This window comes from Pseudopodoces humilis, chromosome 6 (genome assembly GCF_049639895.1).
Source record: "Pseudopodoces humilis isolate 2021_Gansu_Grassland_sample_001 chromosome 6, ASM4963989v1, whole genome shotgun sequence".
Classification (NCBI taxonomy): Eukaryota; Metazoa; Chordata; class Aves; order Passeriformes; family Paridae; genus Pseudopodoces; species Pseudopodoces humilis.
The window spans coordinates 3,110,050-3,126,381 of record NC_142205.1 but is presented as its reverse complement, the minus strand read 5'-3'; the positions used below and the strand labels follow the sequence as shown (position 1 = coordinate 3,126,381).

At 45.0% G+C, this 16,332-nt stretch overlaps 1 long non-coding RNA gene across 1 annotated transcript; it reads right to left on the bottom strand.

The window, feature by feature from the left end:
* Positions 1-2,323: 2,323 nt before the first annotated feature.
* On the bottom strand, positions 2,324-16,332 carry LOC148184077 (uncharacterized). Its single transcript, XR_015772767.1, has 2 exons — positions 16,195-16,332; positions 2,324-2,619 (listed from the first exon to the last, which is right to left on the bottom strand). It is a non-coding gene; the product is annotated as an uncharacterized LOC148184077 (long non-coding RNA).

The window sequence follows — 16,332 nt, the reverse complement described above, 5'->3', positions numbered from 1 at the left end:
CCAAATACATGCACAAACCTGTCTAAAATGCTGCTGTGAATTGTGGCTTTGTGTGGTTTTTAAAACAATGGTTATAGGGGATGAAGGAGGAAGAAAATCAGGAAAAGGATCCACTCTTGCTTATTTCTCTAACACATTTTTTTGCAGTTTCACAAGGATAACCTTTTCCTACTTGGAAGAATTAATGATTAAAGCAAGTCAGGAGAGGACACTCTCAGTTTCTTGACACACTGGCATAGAGGGATTGCACCAGCCACATCTAGAGAACAAGTTTAGATTAGATATTAGGAATAAATGTGAGGGTGGGGAGGCCCTGGCACAGGGTGCCCAGAGAAGCTGTGGCTGCCCCTGGATCCCTGGAAGTGTCCAAGGCCAGGCTGGATGGGGCTTGGAGCAGCCTGGGACAGTGGAAGGTGTCCCTGCCCATGGGAGGGGGTGGAAATGAGATGAACTTTAGGTCCCTTCCCACCCAAACCATTCTGGGATTCTTATCTATATGGTGCATATCTGAGACTGGAAAGTGAAAGGCAAAAGGGAAAATCAAAATTAAATCTAACATTAAAACCCTGGATCAATATTTGATAGCAGTCAGAGGTGAAAATTACTTTGGAGAATTTGGGGGAAGAAATGGAGAATGGAAGAAGCTGAGAATGACCTTAAAAATATCTTTGCACCTCTGAATACGTGTAATTTGACTCCTGTTTGCTTTTGTGATTATTCAGTTGAGAAAGGGTAGAATGCACTTAGAATGGCCCAAAGTTCCAGGCTAGTTCCCACCCAAGGAACATTTAAACCAAATGGCACTCTGGTGACTGCAAGCTCAGGTCTGTAAAACCAGGAGTGCTGAGAAGACAGGCAGAGAATGAGCATTCACTGCCTCTCATGGTGCAAGAACTGACATCAAGCCCAATTATCAAAATGAACCCAGCGAGGTAATTCTTCACATAGCTCATTTTTGAACAGTGGAGCTCATCACCACGAGTTATCTCATCTGTCTGCAGGGGGTAGAACAGCAATTAGGTGCCTTGGTGACAGATAAACCCATCAAGGGCAGTTGGAAACATTTATATAATCTCAGCTGAGAAATCCCTGAGGCAGCAATCGCTGTCAGCTGGGAGGATATTTCAAGGGATATTTCATTGCTGGCTTTTTCTTTCCCTCTGTTCCTCCTGAATTTCCTGTGGTCAGAGAAGGGACTCAGCTGGAATGACCCAAGCTCTGGGAAAGGTCCAGACCTCTCTGTGTCCCCTCCTTCTGTGGCAGCCCATCCATGCCAAAATTGCACCCTGCAGTTCCCTGCCCATGGGCAAAAATGAGGGGAAAAAATGGAAAACTCGATTTAGTTCCAAACGCACATCAAGTCATCCAGGTCATAGGATTTCACCATCCCTGTGTGCCGGTTCCTGCTGGGAAATTTCTTTTGCCACTCAGAAATTGAAAACCATTCCCTCAATAAACTGACTTTTACAGTGTTTTCACAGGACAGGGATTGTAGCTGGGACTGGGATTTGTCCCAAGAAACTTCAGCCATCCTGTGTGAAGATTTCCATTTTTTTTTTCCACTTTCAGACCTCTAAGGGTCCCTCCCTGGAGACTCAAAACTCACAGAGTGACACTAAAGTCACTGAGAGGTTTGGGGTTTTTTTGTGATCTTCTGTGGGATTCAGCTCATGGATTAATTAATTAATCTCTCCATCCCAATGAGGTGTCCATGTAGCAGTCACATTTAAATTCCATTAGAGAAAAAGAAATAATTAATTCCAGATTGAATATGGGCATTTCACACCATTTGAGCCATTCTAGGCTATCCAAGAATCTAGGCTAACTGCACACGTCAGGAAATAGAAAACCTGATGTGCAAAACTGGCTCAGGATGGTGGCAGAAGGACCTGGGCTGGGAGATGGGTAAATAAATGTTGGTCAAAGAACAGAGAGGAAACTGAAAGTCTGATCCCTCCTTTTCTCTTGGGAAAAGAGGACACAGGATATTTACTGTGGTTAAACTCATCAACAAGTCAGATCAGGATGGAGCACACCACGCAGCCCCTGTGACATCCCAGGACAGCCCCTGTCACATCCCAGGACAGCCCCTGTGACATCCCAGGACACAGAGTCCTGCCAAGAGGCTGGGAAGGACAAATCAGAGAGTGTAAATTACACTGAGTCCCAGGAAAAAAAGGTTTATTGCAAAAATGTTCAGTTCTATTCAGTTCAATAAACCAAACTGGCCTAAATTTAAAGATTTCCTGTGTGCAGTGGTGGTGGATAACATGTCTTGGGGTTTGAGGGAAGGGTGCAGGCATTAAAAATAGGTTTTATGAACTTTCTGAGAACATTATCTGGCATTTATTGTGCCCGGATCTCCAATTTAACTTTTTATAGTACAGCCTTAAGCAGGACATTTCACACAGTTTGGAGATTTCTGGACTTCTTCACTTCTGTCCTTTGCCTTCAAGAAGACTGAGGCAAGGAAGGACTCAGCCCATTTTAGTCCAGCTCACCATGGCTAAAAATCTCACTGAAAGCAAGGTTTTGGGATTTTCACAAAAAAATCAAGGCCTGATCCATCTCCTGTGCTGAAAATTTACTCTTCTTTCCTCCACAGCTGCTGCTTTCTGGCTGAAAAAAAAAAAAAAATTTAAAAATAATAAAAACAATCCCTAAGGGCTATAGATGATTTATCAATCTCATTAAAATGTGACCATAATTAAGTGGCAGCAGCACTGCCTGTTCAAACCCCTCTGCTCTCATCTGGCACATCCATTGTTGCTTTAAAACCCGACAGAACAACGGATGGATGGGGAATTTGAGCTCAGCTGTGGCAGGAGGGTGGTTTTGGAAAGAAAAGGTCCCAAATCTTCACCCCATCCATGGCCAGGAGGCTTCAGCTGGAATCATTAGGAGAGGAACACCTTGGTCTTTCTCCTTGTCAGTGGAGACTTCCCAAAGTTTGCATGGCAATGAGTGTTTGCAGGAGGTGTTTGAAATCCACAAAACTGACAGGAACACAAGAAAAGACTCCCAAAAGCCCTAAAGCCAGCATATGCCCACAGGAACAAAGAGCCAAACTTGGGCTGAGGTATCCCAAAAGCTCTTCCTCATTTGCAAGTTGGAAATTGGAATCTCTCCATCCATCCTTGGGAAAAGGGAATGCCCCTGTGTAGCCCTGTTTTTCTCACAGCAGGGTGGTTTTATGGGTTTAAAAGGTTTGCTGCCTCGACAGCACAGTTGTTAATATGTGAGTAAATTGCCATTGTTTTATGCCTGTTTATTACTGCAGTCCTCAGCAGATGATTCACGGTGCAAATCCAATTTCGCTTTGATTGCTGTGGGGCTCTCATTTCTCAGCTGTTTCAGAGTTTCAAGCTTAAATGCTGCTTCTTAAAGCTTTAGGGGACAGGGGAGTGGGGTTGACAGGGTATAAATGTGGTTTTGTGCAGGTGTATATTCATATATTTGTATTAATAGATACGTCTGCTCAGATCTGCACATAAACACAGATAAATATGGGTAGAATTTATCCTTCTAACACTCCCTGTGCTCTTTTTGCCAAAGAACTTGTGGGCCTGTGTCGTCCTCAGACTTCCCAAAATTCCATTATTCCCCGTTATACGTTATTCCAACGTATTTCCCAAAATACGTTGTGCACCGCTGCCGGACCATCACCACCCCAGAAGTGCTGCAGAAATCAACAATGAGTGCTCTGATATTCCATTACCAAAATCACTTTCCCAGCTAGGATGTGGATTCCCCACCACTGGAGTCCAGGCAAATATTTGTGGTGGGTGGCATTTCAGGTGGGATGGAGTTTGAGGCTTCTGAGGCTCCTGTGAGCTGCATAATTCCATATTCTGTATTTGCTCTCACCCCTTTTTTTTTTAAGGAGCTTGTTAAAAAGAGGTAGAGCAACTTTTCAGATGAGTGGATGTAGTGACAGGACCAGGGGGGAAATTAAGCTGAAAAAGGGCAGGTTTAGGTTGAATATTAGGAAGGAATTGTTCCTTGTGAGGGTGGGCAGGCCCTGGCACAGGGTGCCCAGAGCAGCTGAGGCTGCCCCTGGATCCCTGGAAGTGTCCAAGGCCAGGCTGGACAGGTTCTTCCCTGCACCATACTCCCAAGGAATTAGAAACTGGGTTTGATTTTTTTCAACTTTTGTGACTTGGCCATCTATTTCTGTTTGCACAACAGGTATTTATCCCACCTCCAGCTTCTCAAACTGAGCAAAGATGAATAATTGTGCCAAGAAACCGCCTGTGAGAAGGAATGAACGCACCCCTGCTGATTAATGTACCAGGAGATGTGATTTAACTTTCATTTCCAGTCTCCACTTTCTCCAATCTGCCTCTAAATGATTATCTTTGCTCTGGCACAGTCCTTACTCCTGAGAGTCTCACAGGCTCCAACTGATCCCAAACTCTCAGGATCTGGGAAGCAGGACTCTGTCACTCAGCAGGCAAAGGAATAGAAAGCTCAGTGGCAAGGAGAGGAAAACTTAAAAAAAAAAATTAAATTATATTAAAATTTAAATTAAAAGCATAAAAATGAAAAAAAAAAGGAGTCATTAACAAACAGAGCAAATTTTCTCAAAAAAAGTGAGGGAGGAGGATTGAAATGCAAGACTTGGGAAAAAAAAAGAGAATTATTTTGCAATGCATGGTCTGTCTGAGAGAAAAGTAATGGGTTTGATATAAAAATTTACCCTCCTGCCCTGCTTATAGAGGAGGTCAGGCTCAATAATCAAGACATGCTGTCTGCCCTTAAAAATTAAAGTTTTTCTGCCTGATTTGGCAAATCCTGTGGAGCTTAAAGTATTGGCCAGAGATTGTAGCACCTGTTTTGCAAAGGAGAAAATGCGTCTGCCACTGACCCAAAGGAACCTGAAGAGAAAGGTAAGGACCCCTCTCCCTCTCCCTCTCCCCTCTTTAATTTTTACTTTATTTTGAGCACCCATTCCCTTTGCATTACATTTTTCTACCGAGGGCCCCCTCAGCTCTATTTGCTGCTGGATATTGGCAAGATCAGGGTTTTTTGGGGTTTTTTTTTGACCCTTTTCATTTAGTTATTTATTTTGGAGGGATTTATTAGCAGAGAGAAGAACCTGACTGACAGCCTGAGAGGTCTCTGTCTCCCTCCATCCTCTCTTTAAACCAAGGAATTGGATTTGGACACTCAGGACATTTGAAGAAGGGATATTTCTGGATATTTCTAATTCCTTTTTCATCCCACATCTACTTCCAGGATCCAAGCTATCCTGTGGCAATAACTGCTTCCCATCTGCTGTCCATGGATGTGTGTCATTAATTTACAAATTATAAACCGTCATGTCCACCCTCACCATCCCTTTTCCAAAGGAAGGAATCCTGTCCCAGAATCCCAGAATTGTTTGTGTTGGGATGGACCTTAAAAATCACTTAATTCCACCCCCCTGCCAAGGTCAAGAAAAACTTCCACTATCCCAGGGTGCTCCAAGCCCTGTCCAGCCTGGCCTGGGACACTTCCAGGGATGCATATCCTGGCTTATTTGAACAGGAGGTTTTTCCAGACCTCTCAATTCCCTCCTTCCCTTCACCATTTCTAGGTTTGTTCTCTCCTTTTTAGGAACACGTGGCCAAAGAGAACCTGACTATTTCAGTAGCAGCTCCTCCAGAGATGTTTTTACACTCAGAACACCACCATGCACGTGGAATAATGATATTTTCCTTTATTCACAATTCCTTTCCACCCCTGCCATTCTCAAAGATTCAGCAGCCCCTCCCTGGGTGCTGCTGCCTTCTCCTGAGTGCACAACAGCATCAAATTCAGCACCTGCTGATCCAAATATTCACAATTAGCATTAGCTGTGGCTGCCCTGGGTAACGAAGGATTGCCACCAAACTGTCCCCAACCTCCTCACACTTGTTCCAGATCTTCTTGGAGTACAGTGACAATTGTGGGACCTAATCAACTTTGGCCAGTGTCAGAAATTACTTTAGTCATACCTTTTTTTTTGCTTCTTCTCTGTTTATTCCACCTGTTATCAAACCTTTATTCCACCTTTTACCTTATCCCTTGACAGCTTAGAGGGAGGGGAACTTTTTCAGGAAAAACTGCTGATTATAGAATCAAGGCCATATTTTATTTATTATTTAATAAATAATATCTTTATATAATAAATAATATAATAATCATTATTATTAATTATAATTAATTAATAAATAATTATTAATAATATAGTAATAATAGAATACTATTCATTATTATTCAATAAAATAAATAATAATAAATGAAGAAATAATATTTTATTCAATAAAATAGATAATATTATTCAATAAAATAAATATAATATTCAAGAAGATAAAATAATATATATTACTTATTATTTATTTTTTAAATTAATTTAAATTAAAATTTAATGTTTTATTTACTATTACATATTTTATTTATTTATTTATTTAAATATTTTAAATAAAATGGTGCTTGTGTCAATGTATTCCTGAAAATACCATCAGCAACACAGGAAAATTAAAAAAAAAATAAAATCATGGGCAGTGAACAGGCACAACTCAGAATTAGTTTCTATCTTTTAATAATTTAAGTAAATAGGAAAAACAATACAAAATCCTTAATTGCATTAGGTTAGAAATATCTAATAGAGCTTAAAAATATTCCAAGCCCTAGGTTTCTTCAAGAGGTAATATCTGATGGAGGGATATAGTACCAAAATAACTGAAAAAGGACTTTGAAATATCTTCAAATGAAATTGGAATCTCTCAGCCAAGTGCAGAACAAAAGGAGGAAAAGGCTCCCAGCTCTGCAGCTCATTCTGAGGCAGGTTGAAAGAGGAGCTGGGTGAACCTCTTGCTTTGAGAGTCTCAGATCAAACAGAGCAGCCAGAATATCAGCACGAGTTGAAAAGAAAATGGGACAGAAAATGAAAGAGAAAGAAAAAAGACTTTAGCATTTGCATAGGCCATCAATAATTAATGAATGAAAAGTTAAACCAGTGTTATGCTTCCCCATCCAGGGGAGACATCTGGGCTTCCATCCTGGAGATCAGCAGATCCCTGGGAGATTTCCCTGGGATAAGGACAGTGTGGATAAGGATGCCACTCTGCCTGAAGGCCATGCCAAGCCAGAGGCCACAGTAATGGTCAGGAGTGTGCAGGATGCGCTCAAGGAGATGCTGAGGGAGCTGGGTTCATCCACTCCAGAGAAAAGAAGGTTTTTGGTGGAGATCTGGCTGAGCTGCTGCACTGGGGGGCAGAGAAGACAGAGCCAGGCTCCCCTCAGAGGTGGTGGGATCAACATCCAGCAAGGGGAATTCCCTCTAGAAACAAATAAAATGTATTTCCTCTAAGTCCAGTGCAGCCCTGGACCAGGGACCCAGAAAAGCTCTGCAGCTACACCTTGGAGATACCCAAAACAATTCAGAACAAGACCCTGGGCAACTTGATACTGGCCCAGGGCTGAGCAAAGGACTGAATTAGACACCTTCAACATCATTAAATCCTCACTCCTATGATCCTTTGGAAAACAGATCCCATCTGTGTGAGGCTTCCAGCTTTAGGAGATGGGTTTTTTGGTTGGACACCATTTGTCTTGGGTGAAATTCCTCTGAGGCTACAGTGACAAATGCCATCCCATTTTCCACAACATGCAGAGGGCAGAGCTTTACATTTTCTCCTGGAGAGAAACAAGCAGATTAGAGGTTCTGAAGAGCCCCAGAAGCAGCAGCTCTCATCAGCGCTCAGAGCAGCTGCTCATACACCCCTCAAACAGCCAGACTTGGCTGGGCACAGTTTTAGACACTTAATTGAGAAACACTGGCTGCCATCCAGGATATTAAAAAGATAATGAAAGAAGAAGTAAAACTGCTTTTCTCCCCTGCTGGTTTTGATTTGTTTACAATCAGGGGGAGAAAGCAGTCCCTGTTGTTTCATTTAGGATGCGTTCTGGAGGTCGGCACACCCCACACCCCGGCAGAGCTCATAAATCAGGCATGACCTAAGTTTTCATCACCCAAATTTTACTCTGGCTGCTCAGAGCTTTTCATTACATCTTTCCCATCATCAGAAGGGTCAGAAGCTGAAAGGGCACCGAGGTCAAATGATGTGTTTCCAAGGGAAAATCCCACCCTGATATCCCAGTATTTGAGTCCCACCAAGGCGGGTGCCAGGAGAGGGGAGAGGAGTCGGTGGAGCACAGCAGGAGCTGGTTGTGACTCCCCTCTCCAGGACACCCCATATGGGTGACATCAAACTCACATTTCCAGCCCCAGCAGGGCCTGGGGGCCATTTGAGGGCACAAACAGCATTTACCCAGGAAATGGAGAAAGTTAACCAAAAATGCCTCCCTCGGCTGGATTTTTCTCACTCTCTCCAAGAAAACAACAACCAAAAAAAAAGTGTGTAAATATCATCAGCTAGGGAAAAAATGCTGATGACTGGAAGTGAAATTTGCCATTGAAAATGGAAAATAAATGTGGTGCACTCAGAAGCATCTAGACTTAGAGACTGAGTCACTTTTATGCTAATATATCCTCGCCGCCTCCCCAGTGGATACAAAAAATGATCTTATTTATTGTAATTGTTGTTTATGATAAAAGCACTTCCATAGTCTCTGTGTACATACACAGTTACTCAGAAAGAAAACTTATTTTTTTCTCTCCTTTTTTTGTTTTCCATAAATTCTTCCTTGTTTTCTCTCTGGAAAGCGTGGTTTTCATGCAGAGCAAGCAGCAATATCTGCTCAGGTGTGTAAAGGCAGAGGTTGGCTCACACAGAGCCATCACCCTTGTCCCTGGTCACCTGTGCCAATTGACCCTCACTGGTGCAAAATTTCATTTTTTGTGTCCTTCTCCTCCTCTTTATCCTCTTCCTTGATGATTCTGAGCTGAGAAGAAAATGGTTCCAGTTACTGGAGGGCTGTTGCTCTGATCTAACAGAGCTGGAGTTCCACAGAGGCCCAAAATGCAGCACTCAGCTGTGGAAAAATCAGCTCCCAAGGAAATAAATAAAAATCTGAGCGTTGTTCTGACCTCTGGGAGGGCTGGCTGTGAGCAGTCCCATATCTGAGCCTGCTGATCCTCAGCTCTCCCAATGTTTTGTGTTTCTCAGCTGTGGCTGGCTCAGATCTGTCCCTATCAGGAGTGTTCTGAATCACATCAGCACCTTTCCTTCTCCCTCTGCCTCCTTCCAAAACCTTGGTGGGGCTCAGAATACTCCATTCATGCAGTGATTGGGAAAATCTCACTCTCCCAAATCCCTTCCCCAGTACCCAATTTCTCTCTCCATCATAGCAAGATCTGCTCCAGGCCACCATCCCTCCTCCACTCCTGCACTGACAACCTGGAAATCATTAAAATTTGAATTATTTATGATTTATGGTCTCCTTGCATCAAGAAATCCACCAGCACCTCTGCTCTTGCCCAGGCACTGAGGTGGAATGAGGCCAGAGGATAAAGCAGAGCCAGGGATTGGAAAGATATCTTGTGTTTCATGGCACTGAAGGATCTGCTGGAGAGCTGATGTGACATGGACACCACTAAATCCCACCAGATTAAACCAGAGATACCCCAGAGGGCAGAGTTCCCTGCCAGGTACATGAGAGGGATTTCAACATTTTGATTGCATCCCACAGAGAATCACAGAATATCTGCATTTGGAAGGGATCCAGAAGGATCATCGAGTCCAGCTCCCTGCCCAAACCCATCAGTGAAGAAAGCTGAACAATCACATGTGAAGGGATAAAATTGAGAGCAGATTCACCAGAAAGTGCCTATGTCAGGGAAAAAAAAAAAAAAAATCTTTGACCTTCCATGAATGATTCAAACTATGCAGAGAAGCTGCCAAATTTTTCATATGGCTGATCCTACCAGGGGTTTTGACTGCCTGGAGAAGGGCCAGTGCTGTGATCAAACATCTAAAACTCGTGTGTTTGGTCAGAGCAGCAGCACTTGTGGCTCTCAGAAGCAAACAGCCTCTACCAGGCAGGCACAGGGCTCCAGAGGGGCTGCCACCACCCATGTCCCCCTGGCATTTGGAGATGACAGCCAGTGGCAGGAAGGGATGTGAAATTAAAAGAACACTCTTTTGGACAGTGGGAGCAGGGACTGTCATACCACGGCCCAGGAGGTGCTGCATCACTGAAAGCAGTCAAAGGGAGCTTGTAAACAAAGAGAAGCTTTTTAAACAGGTAGATAGTGATAGGACGGCAGGGATGGTTTAAAACTAAAAGATGAGAGATTTAAATTAGATATTGGGAAGGAATTGTTCCCCATGAGGGTGGGGAGGCCCTGGCACAGGTGCCCAGAGAAGCTGTGGCTGCCCCTGGATCCCTGGAAGTGTCCAAGGCCAGGCTGGACAGGGCTTGGCGCCATCTGGGACAGTGGAAGGGGGGTGGAAAGAGATGATCTTTGATGTCCCTTCCAACCCAAACCATTCTGTGATTCTGTGAAGATTTCTCACTGAAATGTGGAGCAAGAACACCTGCCCAGTGAAAAATTGCTTTTTTTCCCGGTGGTATTTCCAGGCAGCAACTCACGTGCCTGGCATTGTGTTCAGAGCCCCTGCCTCCTGGAGATCTCTCTTCCAAAACCCCATCTCTCCCTCTAAATTACCTTCTCATTTGCTCTCTCTTTCTCCTTCCTGTGTTCCCTGAGGGGACAAGGAGAGTGGATTGGCACATCCATGGTAACCCAAATCCCCCAGGAAAAGGAAATCTTTCCCAGCCCAGGATGAGTTGAGGTCCCTTTAGTCGAGAAGAGCGTGTAGAGTGTCCCAGCTGTCCCAGGGCAGGGTGAGCAGTGCTGAGTCTCCTCAGCAGGGCTCCTTCTCTCCCACTCCTGCATTTCCCAGTGGAAATATTTCTCCTGGAGCAACAGGCGTGGCTGCAGTGACACCACTGCATAGCAAGGACGTGACACTGCACAGGCTGAGGGAACAGGAGGAGGGTGGGACTGCAGGGCTGTGGGGAGGGATCTGAGCGCAGAACTTGTCTGGGAATTCAAAGTCAATTCAAAGTGTGGGCACTTTGCAAAGTCCACAGCATGGGCAGTTTAAGAGAGCTCTGGGAGTGATATGTTTCTATTTTATATACATATAAAAATATGTGTATTTTAATATAAATATAAATATAAATATAAATATAAATATAAATATAAATATAAATATAAATATAAATATAAATATAAATGTAAACATATATAATAATATAATATATATAATAATATAATATATTATTATATTATAATATTATTATAAATATATAAATACTATAATAAATAATATAATATTATAATATATAATATATAATATATAATATATAATATATAATATATAATATATAATATATAATATATAATATATAACATATAATTATAAATAAATATATTATATAATAGATATAATTATATAATAATATATAATAATAAATATAGATATAGATATAGATATAGATATAGATATAGGTATAGATATAAATATAAATATAAGTATAAATATAAATATAAATATAAATATAAATATAAATATAAATATAATATTAACATAAATATGTATTTGATATATGTGTGTGTATAAGAATCTTATATTAAAATTTTATTCTATAGAAATTTTACATCCAATTCTACATCTAATCTTTAAAATGTGTCTATACTTTAGATCAAAATATATTTATATATAAAAATATATAAAGAATATGAGTGTGTGTACATATGCTAGGAGTGTATTTATGTACGTGTATCTATATAAATACACTTTTTTTTTTCCCAAGGATTTTCAGTTCAAGCAAACAAAACTATGACTCAGCTGCAGTGACAACAGAGAGCAAATCCAGATAAAATCCACACTTTTCCACCCACCTCTGACTTGTCACTATTGACTCTCTCCCCACCTGCACTGCAGGTTACCTGACAGGACAGGTTCTCTGGAAGGGGGATGCCTTAGTGCTTCCTTTTGTGAGGTGGGGTTTGGTGAAGTATTCCAAAAAGGGGCTTTTCCACCTAAAAACGTGGTCCAAAAAGGTGCAGGACAGAGGAGAGTTTGACCAGAAGAGCCATCCCTTGCTATGCCACGCACAAAACACCGACTGCATCATCTCCAGACAGGATCCAGGCAGCAGAGAAAGCTGGCCTAAAGTTAATCCTCATCTGAAAAGGTCTTAGGGGAAAAAGTTGTCATTGCTCTTCCCTGATTGTGCTGAAAGCCTGGCTGAGTTAGAGCCAATTGTGTCGGGAAGCAGCTTGATGTTCCTGTTCTTCAGGGATGGAGAAGTTTTTTTATTGTTTAAAAGTGGAGGCAGAAGGGTTTCCTTGGGCTCAGCATCATGGAAGAGTGGTGGAGAATCTCCCTGCCTTTCCCAGCCATCCTGTAAGAACTACGTGGGAATTAAATTGATGTTGTAATGGAGTGGGCAGCAGAAATTAAAGGATCCAAGCTCTCAGGTTGTCCCTAAACCTGGGCAGAGATGGAAGGTGTCAGGATGTGGCTGAGATGGAGTGAGGTGGAGGAGCAGGATGGGTGCCACCAGCACAGGGACCAACAGGCAGGACATGGGGTGGTCACCTCAGACATCCTCAAACAAGGGTCGGGATCTATCCTTACCCTAAAATGTTCAGTTCAGGCTCTGGCTCTGCCAGCAGAGGGATCCAAAGGTCCAGGGACCATCTCAGGGGCACATCAACAAAGCCACTGCCCAGCCTGTGGTCCCTCAGCAGGACAACACTGAGAGCAGAATCCATGCAGGAGCGTAGATTCCAAGGTGAGGTGGATTCTCACACCCTACCAAGGGGTGCAAACTGATGATCAGGAAGGAGGACACCCCAAACAAGGTGTTTGCTCAGGCACGTTTTCCTGACTGCAAATTGCAGCGAGACCCAGTGCACCCACAGCTCTGCAGAGAGGCCAAAGTACCCCCTGTGCCACCCTGTGTGACAGCTGGGAAGGCCAAGCACCGTCACCCCGTGAGCCCTGGGGTGTCTGGAAACACCACACCCAGCCAGGAAGCACAAGGGGATGGACACAGCCAGCACACCTCACCATGTGTGAGGGAGGTCCAGATGTGCTCAGGTTAGTGAGGAAGGGGAAGCAATGGTCCAGAGGAGAGAAGGTGGCAGGGAAGGACTGGATGGGAGCCTGGAGGACACTGAGGAGAGACTCATCAGGGTCTGCAGCTCCTCCTGAGGGCCAGCTCTGATCTCTGCTCCCTGTGACAGTGACAGAACCCAAGGGAACAGCTGGAGCTGTCCCAGGTAAGGTTTAGTTTGGATCTCAGGGAAAGGTTCTTCCCCCAGAGGGTGCTGGCACTGCCCAGGCTCCCCAGGGAATGGACACCAAGGCTGCCAGAGCTCCAGGAGAGTTTGGACAGCGCTGCCAGGGTCAGGGTGGGGTTGTTGGGGGGTCTGTGCAGGGCCAGGAGCTGGACTGGATGATCCTGGTGGGTCCCTTCCAGCTCAGGATATTCCATGCTTCCTGGCTTTTGCAGGAATCTTTTGTTCCTACCACACAGGAGCACAATGGTTGTCATCACAAAAATTCAGCCCTTCCACGCAGGGAACAGGAGAGTGACCAGGAACAAGCAAAGATTGCTGCCCATACTCATGAGCCAAGCACGTCCCGTGTCACCAAGACAGTCTGAACATCCCCAGGCCAGGAAGGAAGCATCCATTTGGATTTTGAAGCAAGGAGGAAGTACCCATTGGGACTTTGAAGCGAGTTCCCAGTAAGCAGGGACATTCAGGGCTTGCAGCTGTGCTGCAAATGAAGCGAGGCAGGGCAGGCCAGGAGAGCTTTGCTTTGCTTTGCTGTGCCGGAGTTTCCTGGAAGTTTACAGCCCTCAGCTGGTGACTCGGAGCACAGCCCCACTGTATATCCGTGTTCCCTTCTCAGCATGGGTCAGTGCCCTCTCTCCTGGCTAAGACATCATCTGCCCCCATCCACGTCACCCACAACAGCCAAAAATCCTCCCCTGAGCATCCCAAATCCCCTCCCAGTTCCTGGCATCTACCAGCTCAGCCCTCACCCCCTGCCCAGCCAAACATGACAAATTTAGCTCCACTATTTTATTTTTTTTTTTAATCTCTCTCCTTATAAATCAACTTTTTCAGTGCCTGGATCCCTGTCTTGGTTGTTGTCTTTTCTCTTGGCTGTGCTCAGTTCCCAAATACCTGACAAATGGCCATCAGGCAGCCACGCTGGCCAGGGCCACACTGCCCATGAGAAAAGGGACACTGTCCCCTTCAGTGTCATCCTTCTCCAATTTCTCCATTTTCTTATTTATTTTTTTTTCCTTTTCTCCCAGTCTTGTCACTCATCTTACAGGTACTCACAGCAAAGCACCTGCTGTGAGCCCACCAGGATAACTGGGGTTGGGAAATCTCTCCCTGCGCTTCACAAAAGGATTTTGGAAGGATTTTTTGCATTGGATCAGGTTGTAGCTGGTATCAGAATCCTTTGTTTGGAGAAGTTTCACATCAGTTTCTCACCCCCTGTGGTTTCTCCAGTGGAAGGTGTCCCTGCCCATGGCAGGGGGTGGAACGAGATGAGCCTTAAGGTCCCTCCCAACCCACAACATTCCATGATTCTGCATCCCTGAAACTCACAGAAGTCCTCCATATCCACCACATCACGGCTGGATCCTCACCCAGGACCCGATTAATCAGTTATTTCTCCAAAGGGACACCCGAATTCCCTGGGGGGTGGGATGCTCCTGAGCCAGCCACATTCCCAGCGCTGGGCACTGGGTGTCCCAGGGAGCCTGCAGGGTGGCCAAAACCTCACAGACGTGGGCTCAGAGTGCTGGGAGATCATCCAGCTTCTTCCATCCACCTTCCACAGGTCCTGCCAGACCTCCAGGGATACCTCAGGGAACTCCAGGAATGGAAAGAGAACCACTGATAAAGGATCATATCTGTGCTCACCCCTCTGGGCTCCCACTGCTCTCCCCTCACTCCTGAGTGAGTTTGCAGGTGTCTCTCAAGTGTGTCCAATTCTTACTGTTTCTAAAGAATATTTTAGTGCCACGAGATGGCAGCACAAAATCACCTTTCCCGGGGTGTGCTCAGCTTGCAGAAGGTGCACGGACAAGTCCGTGGTCTCACCTCAGGGGCGGCTCCAGGAGGAGAAAATATCCAACCTTTCCAAGTGGAGAGCCAGAACCCACGTTTTCCATCACTGAGCACCTGCAGTTCCACTGCTGTTTCACCGAGTTTGTCTCAGAATCTCCCAGAGGGTCCCAGGCTCCTTTATCTGCTTTGGGTCTGTTTGCAGATAATTCTGCACCAAGGGAATTCCCGGGGCACTAAGCCCCATCCTTTATTTTATAATCAGAATCCCTGAACAGCCTGGCTGGTGCCCACTTGTACAGTTCAGAGCCCAGTATGGATCCTGGGCCACTCCTGTCAGGGGGAAAGGGCGAAACTCTGCAAATATCCACAGCCCTAAACTCTGCAAATATCCACAGCCCTAAACTCTGCAAATATCCACAGTCCTGAGCCAGAAAATCCTGCTGGATTCAGGGTGCTGCTGCAGAGTCCGGGTGGTCCCCTCCGTGCATGGGCTACCACGGGTCACTTCATGTCACCAACCAGGCTGGATGAGAGTTTAGAGCTCTTTCCCAACCTTAATTCCGTGATTCTGGGATTGGCCACACGGTGACACTAACGGGGTGCTCTGCTCACGGATTTGGGCAAGGAGGGGGGCGAAGGCAGAAGCCAGGACCTGCCCAGTAATTCCACCTCTCTCCTGGTGCAAGAGGGGCGCTGAGCATCCACTTCAGTTTGGTTTTTTTTTTAAAAAAACCCTCTTTTTCAAAGCGTTTCTTGCTACCGAGTTCAAGGAACAGAACCACGGAATTGTTCATTCAACCATTCCCCCAGCACTGCCAGTGCCACCACTGACCATGTCCCCAAGTGCCACATCCACACGGCTTTTAAGTCCCTCCAGGGACAGGGGCACCACCACTGCCCTGGGCACCCTTCCCAAAATGAAATATTTCCTAATAATTTTCTCAATCAAATTTTGTGAATGATTTTTCCTGGATCACCCAGGAGAGGGGCAGGCAGGGACAGCCGTGCCCATTCCTGCAGGGCACCATCACCCAGGGGGGTTGGGAGCCCCACCTCTGGAGCACCCCGCTGTTCCCACCTGCTGCCCTCCCCACACAGCCAGCCAGGAGGAGCAACCCCTAATTAATTCTGAGTAATTAGATGCATCTTACCTTGCCAGCACCTCCATCTGCTTTCCACCAACCTTCATCACCGAGCTCTTGGTGGGCACAGCTGGAATGAAGATGCCACAGGTCTTGGAGAAGGGAGAGCAGCGTGCAGGGTCACAGAGCCCCGTGGTGACACCACCT